The sequence below is a fragment of the Elephantulus edwardii genome, unplaced genomic scaffold (assembly GCF_000299155.1).
Source record: "Elephantulus edwardii isolate Elephantulus edwardi_28Jun2011 unplaced genomic scaffold, EleEdw1.0 scaffold00477, whole genome shotgun sequence".
In the NCBI taxonomy this organism is placed as follows: domain Eukaryota; kingdom Metazoa; phylum Chordata; class Mammalia; order Macroscelidea; family Macroscelididae; genus Elephantulus; species Elephantulus edwardii.
The window spans coordinates 633810-647398 of record NW_006400227.1 but is presented as its reverse complement, the minus strand read 5'-3'; positions in this window follow the sequence as shown (position 1 = coordinate 647398).

The window sequence follows — 13589 nt, the reverse complement described above, 5'->3', positions numbered from 1 at the left end:
TGCAATAAGATAAAAATCAGTGTAATCTCACATCAACATATCCAAGGTGTAAAATTTGGAGAAAATTGTAGAAGTCCTAGCCCATGTGACAATTATCCTATCAAAAATATTTTTTATTAAAAGAGAAATAATCAAGGAAGCTGAAAATTTAATTTACCTCATCTAAATATGTTCAAAAATTCATTTTAAATGCAACAAAATAATTTTTATTGGTTTTTTAGCTAAATAACAGTTGGCAAAAATCACACCAAGGTAACAAGACTCCTGTATTATGCTGTCTTTTGAAAAATTAATCAATTACCTAAACCAGAACAATCACTAAACCGTGCAAATTCGAATAGTTCATCTTATTATCGATATCTTGGTATTGTGATAGAAATAGGAATACAACAACAATCAAAAAAAACCCCACGGAATACACAACAGCAACAAAAATAGGAATACAGATATCAACAAACTAATTTTCTTTGTTATCAGCCACTCACATAACCTTATCCTCTGTCAATGTGTTAACAATTCTAAAATAGCAATGTGTCAAAATTCATTAAAATAAATGAAAGTAGTGTGATCATCTTATCACAAAGTGTTAACCTGGCATTAATATGTATTCACTGTAATCAAGCCAGTCTCAACTCAAAGTGACTCAACAGGATAGAGTTGAAATACCTGGTAGGCAGATATAACAAGGCTATAACCTTTAAGGGAACAGACTGCTGCATATTTCTCCCACACACTTCTCACACTGAGCAACTAATGAGTTCAAACGATTGGGTTTTATTTAGAAGTTGAGCATTTATAACTGGGCAGCCAGAACTTTTCATTCTGTGTGTGTGTGTCTCCTTCAGGAAAATGATCCAAAGAGTTATTGTTGTTGTTAAGTGCTGTAGAGTTGCTTGTAACTCGTAGCAACCTAATGTACAATTTCTCTGACATGTCCCATCCTGAGCTGATCTCACTGTCTCTGAGACTATTTGACCCCCGTTACTGTATCAATCCATCTCCTCCAGGGTCTTCTCAATCCTTCCAAGTATGGTGTCCTTCTCTAAGGACTGGCAACATGCCCAAAATACGTGATATGAAGCTTCAAAATCCTTGCCTTCAAAGAGCAACTTGGTTTCACCCTTTCCAGGAAAGACCTCTTTGTTTTCTTGGTAGTCCATAATATCTTCAATATTCTTCTCCAGCACCACAACACAAAAGTATCAATTCTTCGTCTATCAATGTTAATGTTAATCCAGCTCTCTGATGCATAGCAAACAACTGTGAAAACCATGGCCTGGATCAGGAGCACCTTAGTCTCCAGACTGACATCATTGTTCTTTATCATTCTAGAGAATTACATAAAGATGTAATTCATCTTTTGATATCCCAACTTCTGGTGCCAAGACTATTCTTTGTGAAATCATACAAATTGAAATTGTTAACAATGTCAATCTCTTCTACATCTACCACAACGCTGCCAATTGGTTCTGAGACTCTTTATCTTCTTGATGCTGAGCTTCAATCCAAACTAGAGACTGTAGTCCTTGATCTTTGGCAATAAATGTCTCTGGTCCCTTTCAGTTTCAGCAAGCAAGATTTGTCATTTGCATAATAGTTTGTAGATAAGTCCTCCTCCAATCTTAATGCACATTCCTCCTCATAAAGTCCAGCTTCCTGAATTCTGTTCCACCTACAGATTGAAAAGGTATGGAGACAGGGCACGTCCCTCATTCACTCCTTTCCTACTTTTCAACAATGTAGTGTTTCCTTGCTCTGTCCTGACAACTGCTTCTTGATCTAGGTATAGGTTTCACATGAACAAAGCTAGTGTTCTAGGTTTCTCATTGTTCTTAACGTTAGCCGCAATTTGTTGTGATCCACACAAATGCTTTTACTTAGTAAATAGACTTTCCTCTGGTATTCTGTTTTCAGCCAAGATCTGTATGACATTGACTAGGATGTCTCTAGGACCATGCTCTCTTCTAAACTCAGCTTGTATTTCTGACAGTTCTGTGCTGGCATATTATTCCAGTAGATACTCTTCAGCAGGATCTTGTTTATATAAGGTATCATTCTATAATTTCCACACTCTATCAAAACTCCTTTCTTCGGTATGGGGATTGTCCTCCAAATTTCTTGGTACAACCTTGTGGGCATGTCCAAGCTCATGTCTGTTTGTTGAAATATGTCAGTTGGTATCCCATCAATTTTTTGAGCCTTATTTTTTGCCAATTCCTTCAGAGTACCTTAAACTTCCTCCTCCATCACCATTGTCTCTTGATCATGTATTGTTTCATGATTTTTCTCTGTCAGTCATATCTTTTTGGTACAGTGACTCTGGTACTCCTTCCATCTTCTTTTGATACTTTCTGGGTCATTTGATATTCTGTCAATAGCAAATGGATCCACTGAGTACAGTATCATAATTTAGTTATATTAGGAACATGATCATTTAGCATGTCTGTACCCCCCTTTCTGGTTACCTTTGCATCAATATTTATAGATAATAACGGTAAAAGCTGTAAAAGACACCCTTGTAAAAATATAGTATTTTCTTGAATTCTTAATTTTCAAGAAAGTGTATTTTTAGTTTCTTTTAGGATGACTGGATGAGAGTCCAAAAATTAAGACGATAAAACATAGTGGTTTTAGGGAAGTGAATTTTATATACATAGCAAGTTGTTGTTTTTGTTATGTGCTGTCAACTCACTTGAGACTTATAGCAACCCTAAATGCAATAGCTCTGAACTATGCTCTATCCTGAGCCAATCTCACAGTCTCTGATACATTTGCCCCAATTACCCCAGTTACTGTGTCATTACATCTCTTGAGCTTTCTCTCCTGTGCTGTCCCTCCACCTTTACAAGTATGATGTCCTCCTCCAAGGACCATCGTGGCCATGTGTCCAAAGGATGTGAGATGAAGCTTCAAAATCCTTGCCTCAAAGGAGAAGCCTGATTTTCCTTCTCCATGACAGAGCTGTTTGCTCTCCTGGCAGTCCATGGTATGTTCAATACTCTTCTCAAATATCACAACTCAAAGACATCAATTCTTCTATCATCCTCATCCATTATTCAGCTCTTTGACTCATAGTAAGTCATTGTGAAGATCCATCAGTTACATCTTCACCTCTAGACTGACATGGCAAATAACACATAGCAAAAAAGTGTTTAAAACATTATTTTTAAACAAAGACAATTTGTAGCAATGGTGCTATACAAATCTGGCTTTTTGCCTTTAAAAATGCTAACTATAGATAGAGAAGAATTACACAATACTGTAGACTATAATTAGCCAACAAGAAAGATAATGATAAATTCTTCTTGAAATGATGATTCCTCACCCCTATTAACAGATAACATCTATGTTTGTTATCACCTAAGATTAGGACTTGGTAGATAAAAAAAGATGGCTATTAATTAGGTTTTTGTTGTTAAGTGTCATTGAAGAAGTCATAAGCAATCTCATAAACAATATATCTCAACCTTTTCCTATTTTGTGTCATATTTATTATCTCAGATATATTTGAAACTATTGTTGCAGACACTTTGTCAATCCATCTAGTTGATGGTCTTCCTTTTCTTCACTGGCCCTCAACTTTTCCAAGCAGGCTGTAAAAAACTTACTGCCATTGAGCCATTTTTGTTTCATAGTGACCCTCCCTCAAGTTTGAGGCTTTAAATCACAAGGGGAAGAAACTAGCCATCTCTCTCCTGAGAATCATCTGGTGACTGGTGTATTTGATCCTCCAGATATGTGCATAGTCCTCGCATTAGCAGCACAATTCTCTTCTGACGGTATTACCAGGACTCCCTTACTACTAAGTTTCAAAAACCAATATACCAATTTAAAACTTTTTTTCATTTGTACTGCGTGTGAGGTATTTACACCTTCTGTTTGATTAATGTTAACATGAATGTTATCTAAATCAGAAGAATTTTAATCATAAATGAAAACAATTGTTGTTGTTGTTATGTATCATTGAGTTACCTGTGACTCTCATAGTGACCCTATGGACAACAGCCCTAAACCCTGCTCTATCCCGTGCCAATGTTATTGTCTCTGACACACTTACCTTCATTACCCCAGTTATTGAGTCAATCCATCTCATTGAGGTTCTTCCTCTCCTGAGCTGTCCCTCCAATCTCCCAAGCATGACGTCCCTCTCCAAGGACTGGGCCCTCTTTGCAACACGTCCAAAGTATGTCAGGTGAAGGTTCAGAATCCTTGCCTTCAAGGAGCAGCCTGGTTTAACCCTCTCCAGTACAAATCTGTTCATTCTCTTAGCAGTCCATGGTATAGTCAATACTCTTTTCCAACACTACACCTTACCTTAAGTAAATATGTTCAATTTAAACAGTATTATTTAAACTCTGACTGTCAATATTATGGTGAAGGTTCTGAGGCATGTGTAATTGAATTGAATTACTTTCCAAAAGCTTGTTTTGAGTCTTTTTTTAAATTTTTTCCACTAATTTATTTATAAAATTCTAATGCAAATTCGAAGAAATTCTTTCAATTTCTCTCACGCCCCCCCCCCATCAAATTGTACAACCCAGTGATTAATCCCCTCTCCCCCCTGTACCTCCACATTCTTTTGCCTCCAGCTTCTCTTACCCCTCCTGGATCCTTATACTCATTCTACAATAGTGGTCTTACAGAATATTTATCCTTGTGGGACTGAGTTAGTTCACTCAGCCTAATGCTCTCCCGTCCCTCCCAAGTTGAGTAATAATTTACAAAGTTAACAAATCTGTATATATATATATATATGTCAAGAATATATCTCAAAGCTTCATAATATCATTATAGCAGACTTGTTTTTAAAGTATCATTTAAAAATTCTTTACCTCACATATTTATGGTATAGTTAATTTAAAAATGCTGTTTAATTCCAGCACACAAACATAAAAAAAGAAAATGTTCTAAATCTATATTAATTAAGTTCAACTTTATGTTGTGATAAATTGAAAATAGCAATGGTTATATTTAGCAACTTATAAATTTTGTTCTCTCTTATGTATGAATTTGTATTTTCACAATTTCAGGGCAAGGAAGGCAGTTTACAAATTCCTGCAAAGGCTTGTGTATGAAGTCTACAAAGACTTCAGACACTGAAGCTCTTTTTTTTCTTTTATGTAAAAGGTATGCTCTTTATGTCCATAGTTCACAAAGGAGATCTAGTCACCCCATTCATGTTCTGAGCCACCTCACAGAGAAAGGGAAATTGCTGTACTGCTTTTTTTTGAAGTACTTCCTAAAAGATGTCACCATTCAGTTCTACTTTGATTGATTAGAACTCCTTCACCAGGCCTCAATTCAGAAGAATAGAAATAGAGTCTTGGTCTTAAATACTATATTCCCTTCTAAAATTTCACTATAGAGAGAGAAAAGAGGTGTTTTTTTAAACTGTTTTTTAAAAAAAATTTACACTGGTTTGAATGCAAAGTTCATATACATTGTGTTTCACACTATCTTTCATTCACATTGTGTTTTCATACAATCATTCTCATTCATTATATTCTATAAAATCAATCACTACTGAACTTTGCTCACCATTACCCTATCTCTCTAGATCCCTGCTGGTTGTTTCCAATTTTGTTTATCCGTCTCCTTCCTTCACACACTAAATTGTGTGGTCCTATGATTTTTTTTCCCCAGCCCATCTTCACCCTTCTTTTCTCACCCTTTCTCCCCTTGGATCCCCATACATGTTTTACTAGCTATCTAGAAGAGGTTTTGAAAGACAACTATTCTTCAAAAACTTTCCCAATTTTAAGTGAATATGCCGTCCTGTTGACAAGATGATCATCTCCTTATCCTAAAATCTATTCTCTCTGAAAGTCTCATGCAGAAATGGGAACATCAGATTGCTGAGTTGGACAAAGAAGTAGCACACGGAGGGGGAAAAAATAAAGATAAAATTAGCCTGACATCCTGTTTTACACCAAAATAGCTCAATTGGCAGTTTTTGCCTCAGGGGAAGTCAAATTAGAGCCAATACTGAATTACCTTTCATTTACAGAAAACTTGGCTCTGACTCAAACCATAGATTTGGCAGCTTTTAACAAAATTTGAAACCACACTCCATCATCCTACCTGCCAGGTCTCTGCTTCTGAAAAATGTTATCCTTCCAGACACCGCCTTGAGATGTTCATGGAAGAGAATTTTTGAGTATGGAGGTTCATAGGATTCACTTAGATGTATTAAGATTAAAGCTTAACAAGAAGACAACTTCAGTTGAACAATTGAATCAAGTATTTTTAAATTGAACTATATATCCAGGGCAAATCAATGTCTGTCACCTATCGAATCATTACAAAAAAATCATCCATCAGCTTCTTTTCCCTCTTTATCCCTTTATCATTGATTTCTAGTGCAATATTAAAACATAAAGAAGAATCTTGATATATGTAATTTTAAATAATTTTCAAAACTGTATTGTGCCCATCAATTTGTAGTGTAATATAATTCAATCTCAAGAATAACTTGTGTTTTATATGTCATTATGATGCTAAAAACTATGGCACCAGTGTTTCAAATACTAATAGGATCATCTGAAGTGAATAGGTTGCAACGGAGCTTATCAACTAAGAAAAACTAGAGAGAAAGTCCTAGATCTTCAAAAACTCAGCAGTGACAATCTTACAGATCACAAAAGAATAGAATCTGATGCACTATTATAAGATGGATGCATTAAAACAGAATAGTGCCTAATACACTGCTAAACAATTAATGGATCACAATAGAATAGGATCTGATACTGTGCTAGAGGATGAATCTCTATATTGTAGAGAACACACTGTATCTGCAACAATAACTTCAAACCTTCCCACGATCATAAAGATAGTAGGACCAATCAGTATTTTCTTCTGTTGTATGTGAAGTCACCATGAGCCAAGCCACTGTCATTTAATGGACGCTAACAACAACAATGTATCACTTCCGTGTTACTTACTGAAAGGTAACAAATAGTATTCTTATGTGATTAAGTAGGGGTGGGTTACGCCAGAAACAAACCAGAGACCTAAACTTGCCCACATGTGTCCTATCTGTAGTCCTGCAGTAGATGGACGGTGCACAATTTATAAATTCCTTCCTATTTTCTTTATTTCTGCTATGGAAATAGAGAGCATTATATTACAATTGTGACTAGGCAATAAAAATCAGAACCTACCATTGAATGATATAAAGAAAAAACTGTATGAAACAGGTAAGACCTTTCTACTGATATGGGGGAAATTCTAAATGATAATATCTTTAGAAAATAGAATGCATAAGATTAAGTATTTTTTTACTTAAAATTTACTTAAATCTGGGTATCTGTATACAAAACAATCTCCAAGATTAAATGAAAAAAATGGAAAAGTTTACATAGTTAAAACCAAAATATAAATGAAAATGTGGAAAATAAACCTCTTACTTAACATTGAAAAGAAAACAGATATGACATTCAGAATTCCTTACATTAATAAAACAACTAACATAAGATTTATTTGACAAATTTTAAAACTCAGTATTTCCTGTGAGATGTCCGTGAGTCCTGTCTGCCTGTCCTCCCGCCTCCAGGGACCAGACAACAGATGGGGGGTGGGGACAGTTCAGGCTACCACTTTGCCCTGACAAGTTCGCTGACCTTCAGAGGCAAACCAGCAGTGAGGGAAGTGCCTCACAGGTTACCATGAGTTCCACATCCAGGTTTCTAAGAGTCCATTCCTCCTTTACTTACTAGCCTGCTTCTGAGGACCAACTATGTGTAAGGGAAAAGCCTTGTGACCTGTCCTTGAGTCATCTCTCTTGTCTTTCTACATGATACACTGCCTACCTGTCCCCATACTTTCCTATCTGCCCCAGAAACCAGCCAGCAATAAAGAAAGTGTCTCACAGAACATCTGTTAGGACATTCCACTCCTGTCCATTTGCTCACCTACAGGGACCAGCCAGAAGATAGAGAAGCACCAAGAAGGCAACCAGTACAGCCAGAGGAGAAGTTTGCCATATGAACAAGGAATAGAGGAATGACTAGGCCATACTACTGCTGTTTGCAAACTGCAACTGGTGCAGCACTTAAATTTTGCAGCTCTATCAATAAGGAACAGACAATTTCCTACACTGACAGAACAGAACCTGCCTTACACATACCAAGAAGAGCTTCACATAACGTTAAGGAAGCAGCAGTCAGGTTTAAATATATATATATATATACACACACACACATATATATACACATATACATATATACACACACATACATTTATACACACACATATACATTTATATACATATACACACATATATACATTTATATACATATACATAAATATACATACATACACATACATATATACATATATCATATAGGCATATATACATATATACACATATATACATATATATAAAGGGTTTCTCTTAAAAAAGACCATATCATGAACCCAATGAATATCCCAGAAAGAGAAAGCCAGAAGAAATGTATAAACACGGAGGTCCTAGCAGTGTGAGAACACAAAGAGACACCTACAAGAAGAACCATTTCTATTAAGTTCTGACTTCTCAGCAGAAACTATGAAAGCAGGGAGAGTGACAAGATATAAGATCAGTATCCAAAAACCAGTGGGATTCCTCTACAATAACAAAGAGAATTCAGAGGAGGAAATCAAGGAAGCAATACCATTTACAATAGCCAACCACAAATTGAGATACTTGGGAGTAAACCTAATTAGAGATACAAAATACCTATACAAATAAAACTGTAGAACATTTCTGCAATACATAATAAAAAACCTAAAGAAATGGAAAAATATGCCCTATTTATAGATAGGAAGACTCAGTATTGTGAAAATGACAATCCTACCAAAGGCAATCTACATGTTCGATGCAATCTTAATCAAGATACCAAATTCATTTTTCTAGGTGACCAAAAGGGAAATTCTCAAGTTTATTTGGAGAGGTAAGAGACCCCAAATAAGCAAAACACTTCTAAGAAACAAAAATGAAGTGGGAGGCATTGTACTCCCTTACCTCAAAACCTACTACATAGCAGTAATAACCAAAAAAATAAAAACATACTACTGGTACAATGACAGGCACATAGACAAATGGAACAGAATAGAGAATCCAGAAATACACCCAGCTATCTATGGTCAACTGATACTCTACAAGGAAATAAAACCTATCAAATGGGGAAATGACAACCTCTTCAACAAATGGCACTGGCAAAACTGGTCTGCTACCTGTAGAAAGATTAAACAGGATCTACATCTCACACCATACACAAAAATCAACTAAAGGTGGATCCAGAGACCTGGGAGTAAAGCCTAAACCCATAAAGTTCATAAAAGACAAACTGAGAACAAGCTTAGTGGGTTTAGTCTATGGCATAAAGAGACTCCCAAACATAGCCAGAAATGCACAGTCTGAAGAGGATAAAATTGATGAATGGAATCTTCTCAAAATTTAATCCCTGTGTGCTTCAAAACCTTTTTCCAACATGCTGAGAAGAAAATCTACAAACATTTGGCAATACCATCTCGGACAAAAGTCTCATAACAAAAGTTTATAGAAGACTCTAGGGCCTCCACAAGAAAAAGACTGATAATAACAAAATGGGAAAAATACATGAAAAGAATTTTCACTTAAAAAAACATTTGAATGACTAAAAGACACATGAAGAAATGCTCAAAATCACTGTCAATAGAGAGATGCAAATCAAACCACAAGGAGATACCATCTCACTTCAGTAACAGGGACAAAGTTCAACAGGACAGTAAGTATTCAATATTGGAGAGGATGTGATAAGATAGGAACTCTTATTCATTGTTGGTGGGATTGTAAAATGGTACAACCACACTGGAAGGCAGTTTGGCGCTTCCTCAAAAAGTTGAACATAGAAATTCCATATGACCCAGCTATTCCAATGCTTGGAGTATACCCTAAGAGAACGAAAACTGAGACACAAATAGAGACTTGTACATCAATGTTCATAGCTAACATTATTCATTATTACAAGAATATGGAAACAGCCTAGACGTCCAACCACAATTGAATGGACTGAGAACGTATGGTACATTCACACAATAGAATACTATGGAGCACACAGGAGCAATGATTTAGTGAATTACTACCTAACATGAGAGGGACTGGAGAGCGTTATGCTGCGTGAACTAATTCTCTTCCGTAAGGAAATATTGTATAAAACCGTTATTGTAAAACGAGTATGAGGATGATCCAAGGTGGCTGAGGGAGGGGGGAAAGGTGGAAGTTGATGGGTGAGGATGGGCAGGGAGAAGGGTTTAATCATAGGGTCGCACAATTTGATAGGTGGGGTGGTGAAGGAATGGGAAAGAAATGGGAAAGATCTGGATTGAAAAATAATGCATTTGAACTTTTAAATAAAGCAGTATACATTTTTTTTTTTAAAAAAAAAGGTGGCACAAAAGGCTCCTAGAAAATAATTATTAGACAAGGATCCTTTTCTCAATAAAGTTGTCCATGAAATATGATGGAGATATTGGGTCATTTGCAAAAAAGCCGTAACTAAATCTAGTGACTTAATGGTAAGGTGTTTCACTGCCAACTCGAGGGCATGCAGTCAATGTCCACCAGATGCTCCAAGGGAGAAAGATGAGAACTCTCCTCCCATTCATTTTACTGCCTCTGAAAACCCACTGGAGGGTCAGCTATGAGTCAGCTGTGACTTTATGATATACAACAACAACAAGGAATTAGTGAAAATAAGATCAACTCTACAGGAAATGCTAAAGGAAATCCTTCACACAGAGCCACAAAAAAAAAAAAAAAAACAACTCTACAGGAAATGCTAAAGGAAATCCTTCACACAGAGCCACAAAAAAAAAAAAAAGGATACGAACCAAACTAACCATCAACAAGTGAAAAAGGAATGCATCAAAATGGCAACAATGAAACTTAACCTGTTAATAATCACACTCAATATAAATAGTAACAAGAAGCTGCACTGGAATACCAAAGGTACACAGTTCAAGGTTACCGGAAGCTCCACAGAAGGCTGGGCTGTCTTCTCCTGCGTGATTACCTGCCTCTGAAAACCTGCTTGAGGGTTAGCTATGTGTCAGTTCTGACTCTATTGTACACAACAAGCAACAACAAGAGAAAAAAAGTAGGAGATACGTAAAACACCAAAGACCATCAATATGTTGCCTAGAAAAGACACATCTATGAAACTAGGAAAAAGAATAAAAATCAAAGGATAAGAGAAAATTTACCAAGCACACGACATCCATGAGAAAGCAAGAGTGGTAATGCTAATTGCTGATAAAATAGATTTCATAGTGAAAATTAACCTGAGAGATAAGAAAGGTAACTATTAATGATTAAAGGCACTACAGAACAAGAGGGCATACCCCTAACAAATATCTACATACCAAATGATAGATTTACAATATACATAAAACAAAAATGAATGGACTTGAGGAGAGAAATAGAAAATAACCCAATAGTAAGTAGTAGGAGGCTTCAACATGCCAATCTCACTAATGGGTAGGTAAATTTGAAATTAACTCAACAAAGGTGCAGGAGAATTAAACTATACCACGAGCCAACTCTACCTCACAGACATAATAAGTGTACTTCACTGAACAAAAAGTCAAATACTTTCTTCTCAAATGCACAAAATACATTCTCCAGAACTTACCATATGTTGTTGTTGCTGTTGTATGCCTTCAAGTTCAATATGACTCATAGTGACCCTAGGCACAATAGCTCTGAACTCTGCCTTATTCAAAGCCAATCTTACTGTCTCTAACACTTCTGACCCTATTACCAAAGCCGTTATGTCAATCATCTCATCTAGTGTCTTTTTCTCCTACACTGACCTTCCACACTTCCAAGCATGATGTTGTTTTCCAAAGATTGGTCTTGCCTGGCAACATGCCCAAATTATATGAGATGAAACTTCAAAATCCTTTCCTCCAAAGTGAAACCTGGTTTCACCCTCTGCAGGACAGACCTGATTGTTGTCTTAGAAGTCTATGATACATTCAATACTCTTCTCCAGCACCACAACTCAAATGCATCAATTCTTCTTCTGTCATCCTTAGTCATTGTCTAGCCCTCTGAATCAGGTGCACCTTGATCTTCAGACTGGTATTTTGCTCTTCGGTACTCTGGGAGGGTCCCTGACAGCAAACTTTCTCAATGCAACTTGCCTTTTTATTTCCTGCCTGCTGATACCAAGTGTGTTGATTGTGGATCTGAGCAGGATGAAATTGTTAACAATCACAATCCCTTCTCTATCTACCATGATGTGGCCCAGTGGTGAGGATCTCTGTCTTCTTGATATTGAGCTTCAATCCATATTGAAGACCATACTTTTCAACCTTTTGCAGCAAACATTTCAGGTGCTCCTCTGTTTCAGAAAGCAAGCCTCTGTCATCTTCATAATGTAGGTAGTTGCTGAGTTTTCCTCCAATCCTGAGCCATATTCTTCCTCAGTAAGTCCAGCCTCCCAAATGATCTGTTCCACACATAAATTGAGAAGGTATAAGAACAGACACATCCCTGATGCACTCCTTCCTTAATTTTGAACCATGCAATGTTTCCTTGTTCTGTTTGGTCTACTACTTTCTGGTCTAGGTCTAGGTTCTGTATGAAAAAAAATAAACTATTCGAGGCTTTTCCTTTATCTCAATGTTATCCACAATTTGCTGTGATATGGAGTCAAATGCATTTTGCATTGTCAACAAAACACAAATAAAACACAAATAGACACACTTCTGGTACTCTTTGCTTTCAGCCAAGTTCCATCTAACACTGGCAATGATGTCTTTAGTACCACAGCCCCTTACACCAGCTTATATTTCTGTCTGTTCTCGTCAATGTATTATTCCAGTCATATTTTGTATAATCTTCAGCAGGATTTTGCTTGTATGTGATATTTGTTTTATTGTTCGATAATTTGTACACTTTGTTGGGTTTTCTTTTCCTGGGAATGGGAGTAAATATGGATCTCTTTCAGTCAGTTGGCCAGGAGCTATCTTCCAGATTTCTTGACACAAACTGGTGAGCATCTCCAGGGCTTCCTCTGATAGCTGAAATATGTCAATTGGAATTCCATCAGTTCCTAGGTCCTTTATTTTTGCCAGTTCCTTCAGAGCATCTTGAATATTCACCTCCATCATGACTGCCTCGTAATCCTACAATGTTTCATGAAATTTTTCTGTGTCAGCCAGTTCTTTGTGGTACAGAGACTCTATGTACTCCTTCTATATTCTCTTGATGCTTCCTCGATCATTCAATATTCTAACCATAGTATCTTTAAGTATTGCAACTCAAGGCTTGAATTTGTTCTTCAGTTCTTTTAACTTGAGAAATACTTAATGTGTTGGTCCCTTTTGATTTTCTAACTCCAACTCTTTGTGCATTCCATTATAATACTTTGCTTTGTTTTCCTGAGCTGCCCTTTGAATTATTCTGCTCAGCGCTTTTTTTTTTTTATTGTGTGACTTTGTAAATTTTTAATTCTTCTTTTTTTAAATTAAGGTTGTTTATTTTTCATTTCAATGAACATCTACAGAGATTTTGGGATTCCATTCATTCATTGTTGCACCCTTCTCCCCGCACAAACCCCTCC